Source organism: Oncorhynchus kisutch, unplaced genomic scaffold (genome assembly GCF_002021735.2).
Source record: "Oncorhynchus kisutch isolate 150728-3 unplaced genomic scaffold, Okis_V2 Okis07a-Okis12b_hom, whole genome shotgun sequence".
Classification (NCBI taxonomy): Eukaryota; Metazoa; Chordata; class Actinopteri; order Salmoniformes; family Salmonidae; genus Oncorhynchus; species Oncorhynchus kisutch.
Genome location: NW_022261984.1, coordinates 3,327,285 through 3,347,284, shown reverse-complemented (window position 1 = coordinate 3,347,284; position 20,000 = coordinate 3,327,285). Strand labels below are relative to the sequence as shown.

Sequence of the window (20,000 nt, the reverse complement as noted above, 5' to 3'; positions counted from 1 at the left end):
GCCAAAAAAACAGAGGATAACACAAGTATGGCGCCTGACAATATCCACATAACAATAAACAATTACACACAAAGACATGGAGGAGAACAGAGAACTAAATACATGCAGTGTGATTATTGAATGAAAACCAGGTGTGTATGGAACAAGACAAAACAAATGGACATATGAGAAATGGAGCGGCGCTGGCTAGAAAGCCCATTGTCGTGACATAACATCTCTTACTCTGTGGTCAGTGGTGTTCCATCCACCCATTTCCAGGTCTCCTCTGTCTCTCTGTCAGTCAGACCAATCCAGACTCTCTTCTTGAAGTTGAAGAGAAACTCCTATGGTTGAGAAATATACAATATACACTGCGTTGAGTAAGCTCAAAAAGTTTTGGGACACTGACACATTTTTTGTTGTTTTGGCTCTGTACTTCAGCACTTCGGAAATGAAATTATACCGTAATGGTTAAAGTGCGGACCGGACCGTCAGCTTTCAGTTTCGGGTTTTTTCATCCATATCGAGTGAACCGTTTACTGTTTGTACATCGTCCCCCATTGTAGGGGACCAAAAGTATTACGACAAATTCACTTATATGTGTATTAAAGTAGTCAAAGTGTTTAGTATTTGGTCCCATATTCCACACAATGACTACATCAGCTTGTGACTCTATAAACTTGTTGGATGAATTTGCTTTTAGTTTTTGTTGTTTTTCAGATTATTTTGTGCCCAATAGAAATTAATGGTTCATAATGTATTGTGTCGATTTGGAGCAACGTTACATGTAAATAAGTATATATTATGTTTTATAAACACTTCCACATAAATGTGGAAGCTACCATGACTACGGATAGTGCTGAATGAATTGTCAATAATGATGAGTGAGAAAGTTATCCCATAAACTGAAAGCTGTCAGTCTGCCCGTTAACCTCATAGACATTGTATATTTCCAAATCCAAAGTGCTGGAGCACAAAGCCCCACCAAAAAAACATTTGTCAAAGTCCCAATACTTTTGAAGCTCATTGGTTGACCATATCTACCCCCGACAGACCTATATCCCCCCTCCCCCCTCAACCTTCTCTTTCGTGCTATCTCCTCTCACCTGTTCCTCTTTGCTGTTTATGATCACCAGGTCTGTTCCTCTCTCCAGACAGTCCTGTCTGCTCTGCTTCCAGGTTTTCTTTTCAGTAGAGATGAAGTAACAACTGCATTCAAACTTCTTCCATCCGTCTGAACAACATGTTCTTTCTGTTTGATGACATAACACTGATACAATGTGATACAATACAATAAACATCACTTTTTTTCCATGAGTCACTGGATCTCAATGAAAAATGTACTTCATAATAAATAAAGGTATGAAAACCAGCTAACTGACCACAAAGCAAATTCTGAAGCCTGTCTCTCTCTTCAGTCAGGTTGTTGTATCTGGTCTGTAGCTGGTCTCTCTCATCAGTCAGGTTGTTGTATCTGGTCTGTAACTGGTCTCTCTCTTCAGTCAGGTTGTTGTATCTGATCTGTAGCTGGTCTCTCTCTGCAGTTGTGTTAGTCTTATAAAGGGAACAACTCTGTGACAAGTTGTTCCTTTTATCCTCAGAATCTTTAATGGCTCTGTTATCTACAAAGTATAAACACATAGTTACTAGGTAAAACATCATTTAAATAGGCTTAGTAACCAGCACCTCTATATAACTGGGTGATAAGCAATGAACTTGGACACAAACTCACAGTAGACAGACAGGCCTATGATCCCAGCCAGTAGAACACACAGCAGCCCCAGAAACACTGCAGCAACTAGGAAGGTTCTCTTCCCTGAGCTATCAGGCTCTGTGGATACATTCCATATTATTTTATGTTTTGTGAGCGTGTGTGTCTGTGTGTGTGTGTGTGCTTGTATGTGTGTGTCACCTGAGTGCTGGTCTCCTGGTCCATTATTAGGAGCAGTGTCTACTGTCTCTTCTCTCTTGATGCTGGTCTCACCGTCTCTCAGGGTGTCTGCACTGACGTAGATATCCACAATCCTCTCCTCCATCTCACCTCTGTCAAACGTGACCTTGTTCATATCTGGCTAAGCATAGATGACCTCTCCAACAACTTACTGTGTTTTCTGTCTATATACAGATTCTGGTAATATAGTTGCCCCTGTGTCTGCTTCTTTACTCTACCTATCTCTGCTCTGAGTCTTTGACTAACTGTTTATGACTTCATCCACAGAATAAAAGGGAAATGTCAAAAGAGGAAGGTGATGAAATAGTAACATTGCGGTTAAGGTAAGGACATTTTCTTCTCCTGTTCATGTTGTGTGTAATGTACTGACCTCATGTTGTGTCTAATTTCCTTGTTTTATTTATCTGTTACTTTACCAGGTAAGTTGACTGAGAACACGTTCTCATTTGCAGCAACGACATGGGGAATAGTTAAAGGGGAGAGGAGGGGGATGAATGAGCCAATTGTTAACTGGGTGACGGTTTGAGGGCCAGATTGGGAATTTAGCCAGGACACCGGGGTTAACACCCTTACGATAAGTGCCATGGGATCTTTAATGACCTCAGAGTGTCAGGACACCCGTTTAAAGTCCCATCCGAAAGACGGCACCCTACACAGGGCAGTGTCCCCAATCGCTGCCCTGGGGCATTTCTTTTTTTAGACCAGAGGAAAGAGTGCCTCCTACTGGCCCTCCAACACCACTTCTAGCAGCATCTGGTCTCCCATCCAGGTACTGACCAGGACCAACCCTGCTTAGCTTCAGAAGCAAACCAGCAGTGTTATGCAGGGTGGTATGCTGCTGGCCACATGTTGTGTCTAATGTACTGGAAATCTGCCAGAATATATGCAGTTAGGATGAACACGTGTTTCATAATTTTTCCTGTTCTGCCAAGTATTCAAAATGTAATGAGTACTTTAGTTTTTTTTTCCCCCACCTTTATTTAACCAGGTAGGCTAGTTGAGAACAAGTTCTCATTTGCAACTGCGACCTGGCCAAGATAAAGCATAGCAGTGTGAGCATACAACAAAGAGTTACACATGGAGTAAACAATTAACAAGTCAATAACACAGTAGAAAACAAAGGGGGGTCTATATACAATGTGTGCAAAAGGCATGAGGAGGTAGGCAAATAATTACAATTTTGCAGATTAACACTGGAGTGATAAATGATCAGATGGTCATGTACAGGTAGAGATATTGGTGTGCAGAAGAGCAGAAAAGTAAATAAATAAAAACAGTATGGGGATGAGGTAGGTGAAAAGGGTGGGCTATTTACCAATAGACTATGTACAGCTGCAGCGATCGGTTAGCTGCTCAGATAGCTGATGTTTGAAGTTGGTGAGGGAGATAAAAGTCTCCAACTTCAGCGATTTTTGCAATTCGTTCCAGTCACAGGCAGCAGAGTACTGGAACGAAAGGCGGCCAAATGAGGTGTTGGCTTTACGGATGATCAGTGAGATACACCTGCTGGAGCGCGTGCTACGGATGGGTGTTGCCATCGTGACCAGTGAGCTGAGATAAGGCGGAGCTTTACCTAGCATAGACTTGTAGATGACCTGGAGCCAGTGGGTCTGGCGACGAATATGTAGCGAGGGCCAGTCGACTAGAGCATACAAGTCGCAGTGGTGGGTGGTATAAGGTGCTTTAGTGACAAAACGGATGGCACTGTGATAGACTGCATCCAGTTTGCTGAGTAGAGTGTTGGAAGCCATTTTGTAGATGACATCGCCGAAGTCGAGGATCGGTAGGATAGTCAGTTTTACTAGGGTAAGCTTGGCGGCGTGAGTGAAGGAGGCTTTGTTGCGGAATAGAAAGCCGACTCTTGATTTGATTTTCGATTGGAGATGTTTGATATGAGTCTGGAAGGAGAGTTTGCAGTCTAGCCAGACACCTAGGTACTTATAGACGTCCACATATTCTAGGTCGGAACCATCCAGGGTGGTGATGCTAGTCGGGCATGCAGGTGCAGGCAGCGACCGGTTGAAAAGCATGCATTTGGTTTTACTAGCGTTTAAGAGCAGTTGGAGGCCACGGAAGGAGTGTTGTATGGCATTGAAGCTTGTTTGGAGGTTAGATAGCACAGTGTCCAAAGACGGGCCGAAAGTATATAGAATGGTGTCGTCTGCGTAGAGGTGGATCAGGGAATCGCCCGCAGCAAGAGCAACATCATTGATATACACAGAGAAAAGAGTCGGCCCGAGAATTGAACCCTGTGGCACCCCCATAGAGACTGCCAGAGGACCGGACAGCATGCCCTCCGATTTGACACACTGAACTCTGTCTGCAAAGTAATTGGTGAACCAGGCAAGGCAGTCATCCGAAAAACCGAGGCTACTGAGTCTGCCGATAAGAATATGGTGATTGACAGAGTCGAAAGCCTTGGCAAGGTCGATGAAGACGGCTGTACAGTACTGTCTTTTATCGATGGCGGTTATGATATCGTTTAGTACCTTGAGTGTGGCTGAGGTGCACCCATGACCGGCTCGGAAACCAGATTGCACAGCGGAGAAGGTACGGTGGGATTCGAGATGGTCAGTGACCTGTTTGTTGACTTGGCTTTCGAAGACCTTAGATAGGCAGGGCAGGATGGATATAGGTCTGTAACAGTTTGGGTCCAGGGTGTCTCCCCCTTTGAAGAGGGGGATGACTGCGGCAGCTTTCCAATCCTTGGGGATCTCAGACGAGATGAAAGAGAGGTTGAACAGGCTGGTAATAGGGGTTGCGACAATGGTGGCAGATTGTCAAGCCCAGCTGATTTGTACGGGTCCAGGTTTTGCAGCTCTTTCAGAACATCTGCTATCTGGATTTGGGTAAAGGAGAACCTGGAGAGGCTTGGGCGAGGAGCTGCGGGGGGGGCGGAGCTGTTGGCCGAGGTTGAAGTAGCCAGGCGGAAGGCATGGCCAGCCGTTGAGAAATGCTTATTGAAGTTTTCGATAATCATGGATATATCAGTGGTGACCGTGTTACCTAGCCTCAGTGCAGTGGGCAGCTGGGAGGAGGTGCTCTTGTTCTCCATGGACTTCACAGTGTCCCAGAACTTTTTGGAGTTGGAGCTACAGGATGCAAACTTCTGCCTGAAGAAGCTGGCCTTAGCTTTCCTGACTGACTGTGTGTATTGGTTCCGGACTTCCCTGAACAGTTGCATATCACGGGGACTATTCGATGCTATTGCAGTCCGCCACAGGATGTTTTTGTGCTGGTCGAGGGCAGTCAGGTCTGGAGTGAACCAAGGGCTGTATCTGTTCTTAGTTCTGCATTTTTTGAACGGAGCATGCTTATCTAAAATGGTGAGGAAGTTACTTTTAAAGAATGACCAGGCATCCTCAACTGACGGGATGAGGTCAATGTCCTTCCAGGATACCCGGGCCAGGTCGATTAGAAAGGCCTGCTCACAGAAGTGTTTTAGGGAGCGTTTGACAGTGATGAGGGGTAGTCGTTTGACTGCGGCTCCGTAGCGGATACAGGCAATGAGGCAGTGATCGCTGAGATCCTGGTTGAAGACAGCGGAGGTGTATTTGGAGGGCCAGTTGGTCAGGATGACGTCTATGAGGGTGCCCTTGTTTACAGAGTTAGGGGGGTACCTGGTGGGTTCCTTGATGATTTGTGTGAGATTGAGGGCATCTAGCTTAGATTGTAGGACTGGCGGGGTGTTAAGCATATCCCAGTTTAGGTCACCTAACAGAACAAACTCTGAAGCTAGATGGGGGGCGATCAATTCACAAATGGTGTCCAGGGCACAGCTGGGAGCTGAGGGGGGTCCGTAGCAGGCGGCAACCGTGAGAGACTTATTTCTGGAGAGAGTAATTTTCAAAATTAGTAGTTCGAACTGTTTGGGTATGGACCTGGAAAGTATGACATTACTTTGCAGGCTATCTCTGCAGTAAACTGCAACCCCTCCCCCTTTGGCAGTTCTATCTTGACGGAAGATGTTATAGTTGGGTATGGAAATCTCTGAATTTTTGGTGGCCTTCCTGAGCCAGGATTCAGACACAGCAAGGACATCAGGGTTAGCAGAGTGTGCTAAAGCAGTGAGTAAGACAAACTTAGGGAGGAGGCTTCTGATGTTGACATGCATGAAACCAAGGCTTTTTCGATCACAGAAGTCAACAAATGAGGGTGCCTGGGGACATGCAGGGCCTGGGTTTACCTCCACATCACCCGCGGAACAGAGAAGGAGTAGTATGAGGGTGCGGCTAAAGGCTATCAAAACTGGTCGCCTAGAGCGTTGGGGACAGAGAATAAGAGGAGCAGGTTTCTGGGCATGGTAGAATATATTCAGGGCATAATGCGCAGACAGGGGTATGGTGGGGTGCGGGTACAGCGGAGGTAAGCCCAGGCACTGGGTGATGATGAGAGAGGTTGTATCTCTGGACATGCTGGTAGTAATGGGTGAGGTCACCGCATGTGTGGGAGGTGGGACAAAGGAGTTATCAGGGGTATGAAGAGTGGAACTAGGGGCTCCATTGTGAACTAAAACAATGATAACTAACCTGAACAACAGTATACAAGGCATATTGACATTTGAGAGAGACATACAGCGAGGCATACAGTAATCACAGGTGTTGAATTGGGAAAGCTAGCTAAAACAGTAGGTGAGACAACAGCTAATCAGCTAGCACAACAACAGCAGGTAAAATGGCGTAGACTAGGCAACGGGGCCAACAGATAAAACAAACAAGCAGAATGGAGTACCGTGATTAATGGACAGTCCAGCGTGCATCAGCTATGTAGCCAAGAGATCAGTGTCCAGGGGGCAGCGGTGGATGGGGCAGGGAAGCTGGACTGGCGAGTGTTATCCAGGTAAAAAAAAACTAACAATGACTAAATAGCTTGTAGCTAGTTAGCTGGTTAGCTTCTGGAGGTTTTTGAGTGTGTTCTAAAAATAAATAAAAAATAATAGCGATTACGTATCACATTGGGTGAGGCAGGTTTCCGGAAGGTATAAACAAATTAAAAGTCAAAAGAGATAGAAAGTAAATATGGGTCCGGTGGGCGTTTGGGACGCGGCGATTCAGGCGGTTAGCAGGCCTGTGCTAACAAGCTAACAGTTTGTAGGCCCGGGCTAGACAAGGTAGCAGTTAGCGGACCGGAGCTGGACAAGCTAGCAGTTAGCAGGCCGAATTAGCAAGCAGGGAGATAGCGAGGGCTAGAGAGTTAGCCTTTGGGGGACGTCGCGATGGGGTGAGTCTGTTTATTCCTCTTCATGCGGTGACATCGATAGACCGGTCGTGGGCCCGGGTATTGTAGCTCAGGAGTATGCTACGGTGGTAGCGCAGGCCGGGCTAGCTTCAAGCTAAGTGGGTGGAAACGCTAGCCAGGGGTAATCATCCGGGGTTGCGGTTTAGCTAGATAGCTAGTTGTGAAGATCCAGCGTATTTGGAAGCTTAGGTTTAGCAAAATGTTTTTAAAGGGATAGCTATGTAAAAAAAATGAAAAATAAACGAAAAATAAACGAAATATACAGGGACACGACACGACAGGACGACAGGACGACTTACTGCTACGCCATCTTGGCCAGGTTACAACTGCAACCTGGCCAAGATAAAGCAAAGCAGTCCGACAACAAACAGCACAGAGTTGCATGTGGGATAAACAACCGTACAGTCAATAACACAATAGAAATACATACAGTATGTGTAAATGTAGTAAGATTAGGGAGGTAAGGCAATAAAGAGTCCAGAGTGGCGAAAATAATTACAATTTAGCATTAACACTGGAGTGATAGATGTGCAGAAGATGAATGTGCAAGTTGTCAGGGAAAATGTATATTGTAAAAAGTATTGAAGTTTTACATTTTTATTTTTTTATTTCACCTTTATTTAACCAGGTAGGCCAGTTGAGAACAAGTTCTCATTTGCAACTGCGACCTGGCCAAGATAAAGCATAGCAGTGTGAACAGACAACACAGAGTTACAATTGGAGTAAACAATTAACAAGTCAATAACAGAGTAGAAAAAAAAGGGGAGTCTATATACATTGTGTGCAAAAGGCATGAGGAGGTAGGCGAATAATTACAATTTTACAGATTAACACTGGAGTGATAAATGATCAGATGGTCATGTACAGGTAGAGATATTGGTGTGCAAAAGAGCAGAAAAGTAAATAAATAAAAACAGTATGGGGATGAGGTAGGTACAAATGGGTGGGCTATTTACCGATAGACTATGTACAGCTGCAGCGATCGGTTAGCTGCTCAGATAGCAGATGTTTGAAGTTGGTGAGGGAGATAAAAGTCTCCAACTTCAGCGATTTTTGCAATTCGTTCCAGTCACAGGCAGCAGAGAACTGGAACGAAAGGCGGCCAAATGAGGTGTTGGCTTTAGGGATGATCAGTGAGATACACCTGCTGGAGCGCGTGCTACGGATGGGTGTTGCCATCGTGACCAGTGAACTGAGATAAGGCGGAGCTTTACCTAGCATGGACTTGTAGATGACCTGGAGCCAGTGGGTCTGGCGACAAATATGTAGCGAGGGCCAGCCGACTAGAGCATACAAGTCGCAGTGGTGGGTGGTATAAGGTGCTTTAGTGACAAGACGGATGGTACTGTGATAAATTGCATCCAGTTTGCTGAGTAGAGTGTTGGAAGCTATTTTGTAGAAAACATCTCCGAAGTCGAGGATCAGTAGGATAATCAGTTTTTCGAGAGTAAGTTGGCGGCGTGAGTCAAGGAGGCTTTGTTGTGGAATAGAAAGCCGACTCAAGACTCTCCAGACTCTTGATATGAGTCTGGAAGGAGAGTTTACAGTCTAGCAAGACACCTAGGTACTTATAGATGTCCACATATTCAAGGTCGGAACCATCCAGGGTGGTGATGCTGGTCAGGCGTGCGGGTGCAGGCAGCGAACGGTTGAAAAGCATGCATTTGGTTTTACTAGCGTTTAAGAGCAGTTGGAGGCCACGGAAGGAGTGTTGTACAGCATTGAAGCTTGTTTGGGGGTTAGATAGCACAGTGTCCAAGGACGGGCCGGAAGTATATATAATGGGGTCGTCTGCGTAGAGGTGGATCAGGGAATCGCCCGCAGCAAGAGCAACATCATTGATATATACAGAGAAAAGAGTCGGCCCGAGGATTGAACCCTGTGGCACCCCCATAGAGACTGCCAGAGGACCGGACAGCATGCCCTCCGATTTGACACACTGAACTCTGTCTGCAAAGTAATTGGTGAACCAGGCAAGGCAGTCATCTGAAAAACCGAGGCTACAGAGTCTGCCGATAAGAATATGGTGATTGACAGAGTCGAAAGCCTTGGCAAGGTCGATGAAGACGGCTGCACAGTACTGTCTTTTATCGGAAACCAGATTGCACAGCGGAGAAGGTACGGTGGGATTCGAGATGGTCAGTGACCTGTTTGTTGACTTGGCTTTCAAAGACCTTAGATAGGCAGGGCAGGATGGATATAGGTCTGTAACAGTTTGGGTCCAGGGTGTCTCCCCCTTTGAAGAGGGGGATGACTGCGGCAGCTTTCCAATCCTTGGGGATCTCAGACGATATGAAAGAGAGGTTGAACAGGCTGGTAATAGGGGTTGCGACAATGGCGGCGGATAGTTTCAGAAATAGAGGGTCCAGATTGTCAAGCCCATCTGATTTGTAAAGTAAAAGTTGTCAAAAATATAAATAGTAAAGGACAGATACCCCAAAAATTACTTAATAAGTACTCTAAAGTATTTTTTCTTAAGTACTTTACTCCACTGCTCATTACTGTAAGTCGCTCTGTTAAATGATGAAATTGGAGCGAGAGAGAGACAGGAGGAGGAGGTTGTGTGCACTAGGCTGCTGTATGTGTCACAGTATGTTGTCATGGTGATGTTCAACCACTTTCTCACAAATCCAGTGAAGATTCTCACTCAGATGTTTCTGTGTTCTCTCAGCATAGTCCTCCTCTCCAGCAGGACCCAGATTAATGCATTTGGATAGATACCTGTACCTAGATGGTTAACAACACAGAGAACCAGCGAGTCAGACACTGTGGAAACATGCTTGATAAGTACAGTGCTTTCAGAAAATATTCACACCCCTCGACTTATTCCACATTTTGTTTTGTTACAGTCTGAATTAAAAATGGATTAAATGGATTATTTGTCTCACCCATCTACACACAATACCCCATCATAACAAATTGAAAACATGTTTTAAAAATGTTTGCACATGTATTGAAAAGTAAATGCAAAAAAATAAGTGTTCATACCCCTGAGTCAATACTTTGTAGAAGCAACTTTGGCGGTGATTACAGCTGTGAGTCTTCCTGGGTAAGTCTCTAAGAGCTTTCTACATATAGATTGTGCAATATTTGCCCATTTTTTAAGATTAATTTTTTAATTCAAGCTCTGTCAAGTTGATAGTTGATCATTGCTAAACAGACATTTTCAAATCAAATCAAATCTAATTTTATTTGTCACATACACATGGTTAGCAGTTGTTAATGCGAGTGTAGCGAAATGCTTGTGCTTCTAGTTCCGACAATGCAGTAATAACCAACAAGTAATCTAACTAAAGTCTTTCCATAGATTATCAAGCCAATTTAAGTCAAAACTGTAACAAGGCCACTCAGGAACATTCAGTGTTGTCTTGGTCAAACTGTGTTTTAGCTTATTGTCCTGCTGAAAGGTGGTCTCTCTCCCTCAGTAACTGATCTCTCCCTCGGTAACTGGTCTCTCTCCCTCAGTAACTGGTCTCTCTCCTTCAGTAATAGGTCTCTCTGCCTCAGTAACTATGGCCTATTTATTGCCTTACCACCTCACGCCATTTCCACACACTGTATATAGACTTTCTTTTTTCTATTGTGTTATTGACTATACGCCTGTTTATTCCATGTGTAACTATGTGTTGTTGTTTGTGTCCCTCTGCTTTGCTTTATCTTGTCCAGGTCACAGTTGTAAATGAGAACATGTTCTCAACTAGCTTACCTGGTTAAATACAGGTGAATAATTTTTTTAAATAAAAAAACTGGTCTCTCTCCTTAGGGGTCTCTCTGCCTGGTCTCTCTGCCTGGTCTCTCTGCCTCAGTAACTGGTCTCTCTCCCTCTGTACCTTGTCTCTCTCCCTCAGTAACTTGTCTCTCTGCCTCAGTAACTGGTCTCTCTCACTCTAATTGCTCTCTGTCCCTCAGTAACTGGTCTCTCTCACTCTTAAACTGGTATCTGTTCCTCAGTAACTAGCCTCTCTCCTTCAGCAACTGGCCTCTCTCCCTCAGTAACTGGTCTCTCTCCCCCAGTAACTGGTCTCTCTCCCTCAGTAACTGGTCTCTCTCCTTCAGTAAATGGTATCTCTGCATCAGTAACTGGTCTCTCTCCGTCTGTACCTTGTCTCTCTCCCCCAGTAACCAGTCTCTCTGCCTCAATAACTGGTCTCTCTCACTCAAATTGGTCTCTGTCCCTCAGTAACTGGTCTCTCTCCCTCAGTAACTGGTCTCTCTCCCTCAGTAACTGATCTCTCTCCCTCAGTAACTGGTCTCTCTCACTCTGTAACTGGTCTCTCTCATTCTGTAACTGGTCTCTCTCATTCTGTAACTGGTCACTCTCATTCTGTAACTGGTCACTCTCATTCTGTAACTGGTCTCTCTCCTTCAGTAACTGGTCTCTCTCCCACAGTAGCTGGTCTTTCTCCTTCAGTAGCTTCTCTCTCTGCCTCAGTAACTGGTTTCAATGCCTCAGTAGCTGGTCTCTCTGCCTTAGTAGCTGGTTTCTCTCCCTTAGTAAATGGTCTCTCTGCTTCAGTAATGGTTCTCTCTCGAATCTGTAATGGGTCTCTCTACGTCAGTAACTGGTGTCTCTCCCTCTGTAACTGGTCTCTCTCCCTCTGTAACTGGTCTCTCTCCCTCTGTAACTGGTCAATCTCCCTCTAACTGGTCTCTCTCATTCTGTAACTGGTCTCTCTCATTCTGTAACTGGTCACTCTCATTCTGTACCTGGTCTCTCTCCTTCTGTAACTGGTCACTCTCCCTCTGTACCTTGTCTCTCTCCCTCTGTAACTGGTCTCTCTCCTTCAGTAACTGGTCTCTCTCCTTCAGTAACTGGTCTCTCTCCTTCAGTAACTGGTCTCTCTCCTTCAGTAACTGGTCTCTCTCCTTCAGTAACTGGTCTCTCTCCTTCAGTAACTGGTCTCTCTCCTTCAGTAACTGGTCTCTCTCTTTCAGTAACTGGTCTCTCTCTTTCAGTAACTGGTCTCTCTCCTTCAGTAACTTGTCTCTCTGCCTCTTTAACTGGTCTCTCTCACTCTTTAACTGGTATCTGATCCTTATTAACTGGTCTCCCTCACTCTTTAAATGGTCTCTGTCCTTCAGTAACAGCTCTCTCTCCCTCAGTAACAGCTCTCTCTCCCTCAGTTACTGGTCTCTCTCCATCAGTAACTGGTCTCTCTCCCTCAGTAACTGGTGGCCAAATGGCATCCCATTTCCCTATGTAGTGCACTATATAGAGAATAGGGTGCCATTAAGGACACACAGGTCTGTTTATTATTGGTGGATAGAGCTGTGACACATCCTGTCACTTGCTGTGGTTCACAGACAGAACAGAGAGGGAGAGGGTGGAGACCCCATTAGACACCATGATGAGTGTGTAGCAGACAGGTCCTCTGGTGCTTGGTGTCGCCATTGGTCACCTACATGTTGTCCCTTGTACAGTGAAGGTTGTGAGTCATTCTCACCTTTCATTAGCATTGTTTTTGTTTGTGTGTGAGTGTGCCCTCTCAGTATTCAATCTCATTCAACCAGGAAGCTGGTATACCTTGTTAAAGACAACTGTTCCTTTTTTGATTCAAAAGTGACTTGTTATTCATATCATCAAGTGATAAGCATGGGTTAATAATTGGTCCCAATTTTCTTTTACTAAGCATAAGTCTATGGCAAATCACATGACATGTTTCTAATAAAAATAAAGAAGATTCATTTTCTAGAGTACAGTATGTCTACATACTCTCCTCTAAATCTAAACACAACAATTAATTGTCTTATTTTTCTATCTTTCTCTTTATTTTCTTCTTCCTCCTTTATGGCTCTCTGACACTAAGACGTTATCTCGTCTCCTCCTTTCAACCCTATTAGAGGAGAGGGACCAAGGTCAGTCCCCTAGGATTCTGTTCTTCAATGTGTTTTGAGACAGTCTGTCATACCACTATTTCACTTCTATGGTGAGTTCATCTCTCACTTTAACCACTAGGTGGAATCATCACCTAACCATTCAGGACCTTATCCAACCATTAGAGGGAGAGAGAGAGAGAAAGGGAGAGAGAGAAAGGGGGGGAGAGAGAGAAAGACTGTTTGTTACTGTGGGTTATTGTTACACCTCTTTCTCACAGATCCAGTTGAGATTTGTGCCACATTTGTCATCATTCCATGTCTTTACAGGGTCATCTTGTCCATAGTATACCTGAATAGTCCTCTTGCCCACTATCATCGGGCTGTCCTGTCCTCCAGTACCTAAACAACACAAAGAAGCACACAGTCAGACACTGTGGTACAAACATCCTTCTCAATTATACACATAGTCCTATGTTTTTACAGTTTTAAAGAAACACTGTAAGATTATCATAAAATTAGCAAGAATGGGCCATCAACACATTTAGTTTACCTTTTCATATGTAAATATTACCTGGTTTCTAAAATACATCTATAGTTCTCAATGAATGACATTAATGAGTCGAAACATACATTTTTATGAACATGATTGGAAGCAAAATATATTAGTTTTTTTGTCTCCATTTCACCTGGTAAAATGGTCAAATCTGTCACCCTGTGATCAGTGATGTGCCGTCCACCCACCTCCAGGGCCCCTCAGTAACAGAGTCAGTCAGACCAATCCAGGCTCTCAGGTGGAGGTTGAAGATAAATGTCTGTTGTCGAGAAAGATAAAGCTTATGTCACAATTGGTATATTTATAAAATAATGCACACATATTAGTGTACTGATGAAAAGTATACTTGTTCCACCTCTCTCTCTCTCCTCTCTCCTCTCTCTCAGCAAAGGTGAAAACATTGAGACACTTAGCCATTATCTCTATACTCATAAACCCATTGATATATAGTTATTGTTGATTTTACTTCTAATTTATCAGTTTATATCTCAAAAAGCTTTGACTAAATATGGCCTTTCTCTGTAGTCAGGTTGTTGTATCTGGTCTGTAGCTGGTCTCTCTCTTTAGTCAGGTTGTTGTGTCTGGTCTGTAGCTGGTCTCTCTCTTCAGTCAGGTTGTTGTATCTGGTCTGTAGCTGGTCTCTCTCTTCAGTCAGGTTGTTGTATTTGGTCTGTAGCTGGTCTCTCTCTTCAGTCAGGTTGTTAAATCTGGTCTGTAACTGGTCTCTCTCTTCAGTCAGGTTGTTAAAACCTGTTGACGGGTTAGGGTTCCCTTTTGGGAACGACCCCTCCCACGTTCAGCTGTAACGGTGGCGCACGGAACGCAAAAATATTCTTTGAAATATTTAACCTCCACACATTAACAAGTCCAATAGCTCAAATGAAAGATAAACACCTTGTTCATCTAGCCAGCAAGTCAGATTTCTAAAATGTTTTACGGCGAAAACATAGCACATATTTATGTCAGACCACCACCAAAGACACAGCTAATTTGCATAGCCAAAAAATGCAATCAACAAACGCAGGATTAAAAGAAAAATAATTCACTAACCTTTTGAAAATCTTCATCAGATGACAGTAATAGGACATGTTACACAGTACATTTATGTTTTTTTCAATAATATGCTATTTATATCCATAAATCTCTGTTTACAATGACGGCATGTTCACAAAATGCTACTCAAATGTCCGGAGAAATGATGATATCTGCCGGAGCTAACGTCAGATAACAAGCAATACACATCATAAACTTTGACTAAATATACATGTTCTACATATAGATAGAAAGATACACTTCTTCTTAATGCAACCGCTGTGTTACATTTATTTTTAACGTTACAGAATTCGTTCACTGGGCTATAATATGAGACGGCGCTCAGAAATGAGCATTATGTCTCCTCTATCTCGGAGTCCACAGAAACCCATAATTAACACAGAAATATTCCCTTACCTTTGATGTTCTTCGATCAGAAGACGTGGAAGGGGTTATACTTACCAAAAACTGCCTTTGGTTTTCAAGTCTGTGTCTTTAGGTTACCAAATGCGACAAAATCCGGGTTGAAATGCAGCCAAAATTCTAGTCGATGCGCATCTAAACTTCAAAATTACATATTATATGTCGACTAAACTGGTCAAACTAAGTGCAGAATCAAGCTTAAACATGTTCTAAACATACAAAAAAACCTTAGCCCGAACAGACAAACCGAAATCGTTTGGTCAATCCTGGAAGAAAGAGATCTACGCACCAGAGGTGCGCATGAAAGTACATGTATTTTCGCGTGACCTGGAGGTTTCAGCCCACCAAGTGATTCTCACAAAGAGAGGCCCCACTGAAAGAGGACACCGTGCTGAAGAGATAGGAACTGTTCCCAGGTCTGTAGCTGGTTGGGAATGGTGGGGGCGATGACGTCAAAGTGGGTCCAACTTTCATGAAGGCAAGGGAGAGTTTGGAAGAATGTCTGCCCTGAGAGTTCTGCTTTACTTACAGACATAATTTGAACGGTTTTAGAAGTTTTAGAGTGTTTTCTATTCAATAATTATTATTATATGCATATATTAGCAATTTTTAACAGATTTATTTTCTTTTTACTATGGGCACGCAATTCCTCCAAAGGGGGCAGTAGTCGGCCCTATCTTTAACAGTCTGGTCTGTAACTGGTCTCTCTCTTCATTCAGGTTGTTGTATCTGGTCTGTAGCTGGTCTCTATCTTTAGTCATGTTGTTGTATCTGGTCTGTAGCTGGTCTCTTTCTTCAGTTGTGTTGATCTTATTAAGGGAAAACTCTGTGACAATTTGTTCCTTTTATCCTCAGAATCTTTGTCTCTATTATCTACAAAGTATAAACACATAGTTACTAGGTAAAACACAAGTTAAATAGGCTTAGTAGCCTGTACGTCTTACAACTATGTGATAAGCAATGACACAAACTCACAATAGACCGACAGGCCTATGATCCCAGCTAGTAGAACACACACAGCCCCAGAAACACTGCAGCAATTAGGAAGGGTCTCTTCCCTGAGCAATCAAGCTCTGTGGACACATACAAGATACATTTATGTCTCAGGGTGTCTGCACTGACAAATATATCCACAATCCTCTCCTCCATCTCACCTCTGTCAAACTTGACCTTCTTGTTCATATCTGGTTCAGTATAGATGTTTAACAATGCCTGGGTCTTTCTTTCTATGTCGGTCTACTGCAGGGGCGAAAGCTGATATCAACTTTGGATTGGACAATTACATTACATTTTCTCAAGAGCAATTCCTGAGGGGGGACAATTCTTGCTGTAACACATAGCCTACGTTGTAATATGTTAAATATATATTGAGGAACCATAATTACTACAACTGGATCATGTATAGGTACAGTAGTTAACTGAAGGGTTGTCCCAACTTGTTCAAATGTTTAAATCATTATAATACTACAACTAATAATAGTTATAGCAGTGTTCCTTATCAGTCCAGTATGTATGCAGGTATTTGTATTTACAACTAGCAATACCAAGAAAGGCCAGTAGGTGGCAATGGTACACTGTGTATGGGTGCAGTTTTCGTAAAATACAATGAACATGGTGTGATCTCATCTAAAATCATCTCCATTGAGAAGCATCACAAAGTTGGTCTCCGTATTGAATTTACCTTTTTATTTGACTTTTTCTGATACATTTATATAGTCATTAAATATGTGCCACTGGCCTGAGTCTACTACAACAGAACAAAAAGCTCAAAATAAGTACAGTTGTAAAAGCTAAATAACTACTTCAATGAAAAACCCAAATAAATCAACCAAAATGTCCTTCAAAAATACATATGTATTGTTCAGTCAGTGTCTCAACTCTTCAAACAGCAGCTATGGACAAGTATGTGACACAATGTATGCCATTTTAAATAAAATAACATAATAGAAATAATTAGTAAGTGTACTGTCATGTACTGAAAACTACTAAACAAAAGCACAAATATCACACTATACAGCAGGGGTTCACAAACAGGGGTCAATGGACCCCCAGGGGTCCCTGGTGTAATTGTAAAGGGTCCGTGAAAAGTGTAATGAACGTATTCAGCACCACAAGGATTACAGTAACTTTACATATAATATAGAGGGGGTGGGGGTCCCTGAGGACCACTCAACCTTGCCCACCTTGCCTCAAAATATGCAGGGGTTCCAGTACCCAAAAAAGGTTGAGAACCACTGCTATACACACTACTGAACAAAAGAAACAAACATATGTTTGTAGGTTCCAAAGGATCCAACAAATTGCTGGCAGATATTTTCCCTCGAGACTATCCAGCCTGTCTTAATGTACATTACAGACAACTACCCCGTTCAGTCTCTCTTGGCCCCTGCTGGCCCGTAGCCAAGTCTTTAACCTACGGAGTGCACATGAAGACACTGGTACCACAAACAGAATTCTGTTCAGCACCTCAACTTGGTCAACCAACCCCCTCCACCTCCACTGGAAGCCTCCTGAGGATCTCTGCTGCCTCTCCACTGCTGCTACAGGGGTATTTGTTGCAAAGAGAGGGATCTGCACTGAAAGATCATCTATGTTCAGCTCAGGGTACTGATCTAAAGACTCATCCAACTCCCCTCGTGAGAAGCACTCTTTCCAACTTTTACAGAATGTTTAGACTGTCCTGTTCAAAACGGTCGTCAAACTGAACCTCCACACCGTCCAACACTTAAAAAAATACTGCCCTATAGTGATCCACTGCTTTGCCAGCAAATTGTCTCTAGTGTGTCTCAATGGACTCAATGGAGTCAATCAATGTTGTTGCTTTCTCATACAGTGCAAGGTAGCTTTCATCTGTTTACCCCACGCGCTGGATAACTGGACACTGATTGGATTTAGCTGGTGTGCTGTTACAGTTACACAGTGGCGGTGGGTTTGGCTATTTTGATGTGCTGTGAATTATTCAATGGCTTTTCCACCAGTTCCTAAATCCTGCACTAATGAAGGCAACATCCGCTCTTTGGCCAAAAGATGGCTGGCTTGAAAACCCTTGGCTACAGTGAAAACACAACACTCCTTTCATTGATGGATTATAATGTAGCCAGGGGAAATCGCAAAACCATCTCTCTTGAAACCTCAACACTCTGTTGGCAAGAGTTTGCGGTTCTATAAATTATGCGTGTGGCTGATATGGTTTTGTGCCATCACTGAGGTAACTGGACAATGGCGTGCCACTTTCCCTTCTACTGGTGCTGCTGGCAACAAGGTTGACCACTGGTCCTGCCGTGGCTGGGATACTGTCCTCTGAAGTCTCTCTCCGTGGCTCTTTCCGTTTCACCACCCTCACTGACTCAGTCTGCCTCCTAGAAAATAAATAAGGTGTTTGCCATACTCCTAACTACTGGTACCCAAAACTACATCATTAATCACAACCTCAATACCATTGCCTTTAACAAATCTTAGTTCAGTCACCAGTTTAAGTTGAGAGTGGGGGTATCCATGGCATTTTCCAATTATGTCCCAATTTTACAAGTCTAAAAAAGAGAACCTTTCATAATGTTGCCAAAGACTCAACAAACTTACCTGAGACTCCCTGTCTCTGCCAGTCTGTCCCTGCCCATCTGTCCCTGCCAGTCTGTCTCTGCCAGTCTGTCCCTGACCATCTGTTCCCAGCTCTAGCCTGCTCTACTGTCTGTGTACCATCTGTTGCCTGCTCTACTGTATGTGTGCCATCTGTCCCCAGCTCTACTGTATGTGTGCCATCTGTAGCCTGCTCTACTGTCTGTGTACCATCTGTTGCCTGCTCTGTATGTGTGCCATCTGTCCCCAGCTCTACTGTATGTGTGCCATCTGTCCCCAGCTCTACTGTATGTGTGCCATCTGTAGCCTGCTCTACTGTATGTGTACCATCTGTAACCTGCTCTACTGTATGTGTACCATCTGTCCCCAGCTCTACTGTATGTGTGCCATCTGTAGCCTGCTCTACTGTATGTGTGCCATCTGTAGCCTGCTCTACTGTATGTGTGCCATCTGTCCCCAGCTCTACTGTATGTGTGCCATCTGTAGCCTGCTCTACTGTATGTGTGCCATCTGTAGCCTGCTCTACTGTATGTGTGCCATCTGTAGCCTGCTTTACTGTATGTGTACCATCTGTCCCCAGCTCTACTGTATGTGTGCCATCTGTCCCCAGCTCTACTGTATGTGTGCCATCTGTCCCCAGCTCTACTGTATGTGTGCCATCTGTCCCCAGCTCTACTGTATGTGTACCATCTGTAGCCTGCTCTACTGTATGTGTGCCATCTGTCCCCAGCTCTACTGTATGTGTGCCATCTGTCCCCAGCTCTACTGTATGTGTGCCATCGTTAGCCTGCTCTACTGTATGTGTGCCATCTGTAGCCTGCTCTACTGTATGTGTGCCATCTGTAGCCTGCCCTACTGTATGTGTGCCATCTGTAGCCTGCTTTACTGTATGTGTGCCATCTGTAGCCTGCTCTACTGTATGTGTGCCATCTGTAGCCTGCTCTACTGTCTGTGTACCATCTGTTGCCTGCTCTACTGTATGTGTGCCATCTGTCCCCAGCTCTACTGTATGTGTGCCATCTGTAGCCTGCTCTACTGTATGTGTGCCATCTATAGCCTGCTCTACTGTATGTGTGCCATCTGTAGCCTGCTTTACTGTATGTGTACCATCTGTCCCCAGCTCTACTGTATGTGTGCCATCTGTCCCCAGCTCTACTGTATGTGTGCCATCTGTCCCCAGCTCTACTGTATGTGTACCATCTGTAGCCTGCTCTACTGTATGTGTGCCATCTGTCCCCAGCTCTACTGTATGTGTGCCATCTGTCCCCAGCTCTACTGTATGTGTGCCATCGTTAGCCTGCTCTACTGTATGTGTGCCATCTGTAGCCTGCTCTACTGTATGTGTGCAATCTGTAGCCTGCTATACTGTATGTGTGCCATCTGTAGCCTGCTCTACTGTATGTGTGCCATCTGTAGCCTGCTTTACTGTAT

General features: G+C 44.0%; 1 protein-coding gene and 1 long non-coding RNA gene across 2 annotated transcripts in view; one reads left to right on the top strand and one right to left on the bottom strand.

Moving 5' to 3' along the window:
• Positions 1 to 20,000, top strand: part of LOC109876142 (C-type lectin domain family 4 member M-like) — a 223,449-nt gene that overhangs the window by 125,102 nt on the left and 78,347 nt on the right. The window lies entirely within an intron of this gene.
• Positions 12,095 to 14,123, bottom strand: LOC116360161 (uncharacterized). The gene is made up of 3 exons (XR_004206950.1): positions 13,672 to 14,123; positions 13,335 to 13,384; positions 12,095 to 13,152 (listed from the first exon to the last, which is right to left on the bottom strand). It is a non-coding gene; the product is annotated as an uncharacterized LOC116360161 (long non-coding RNA).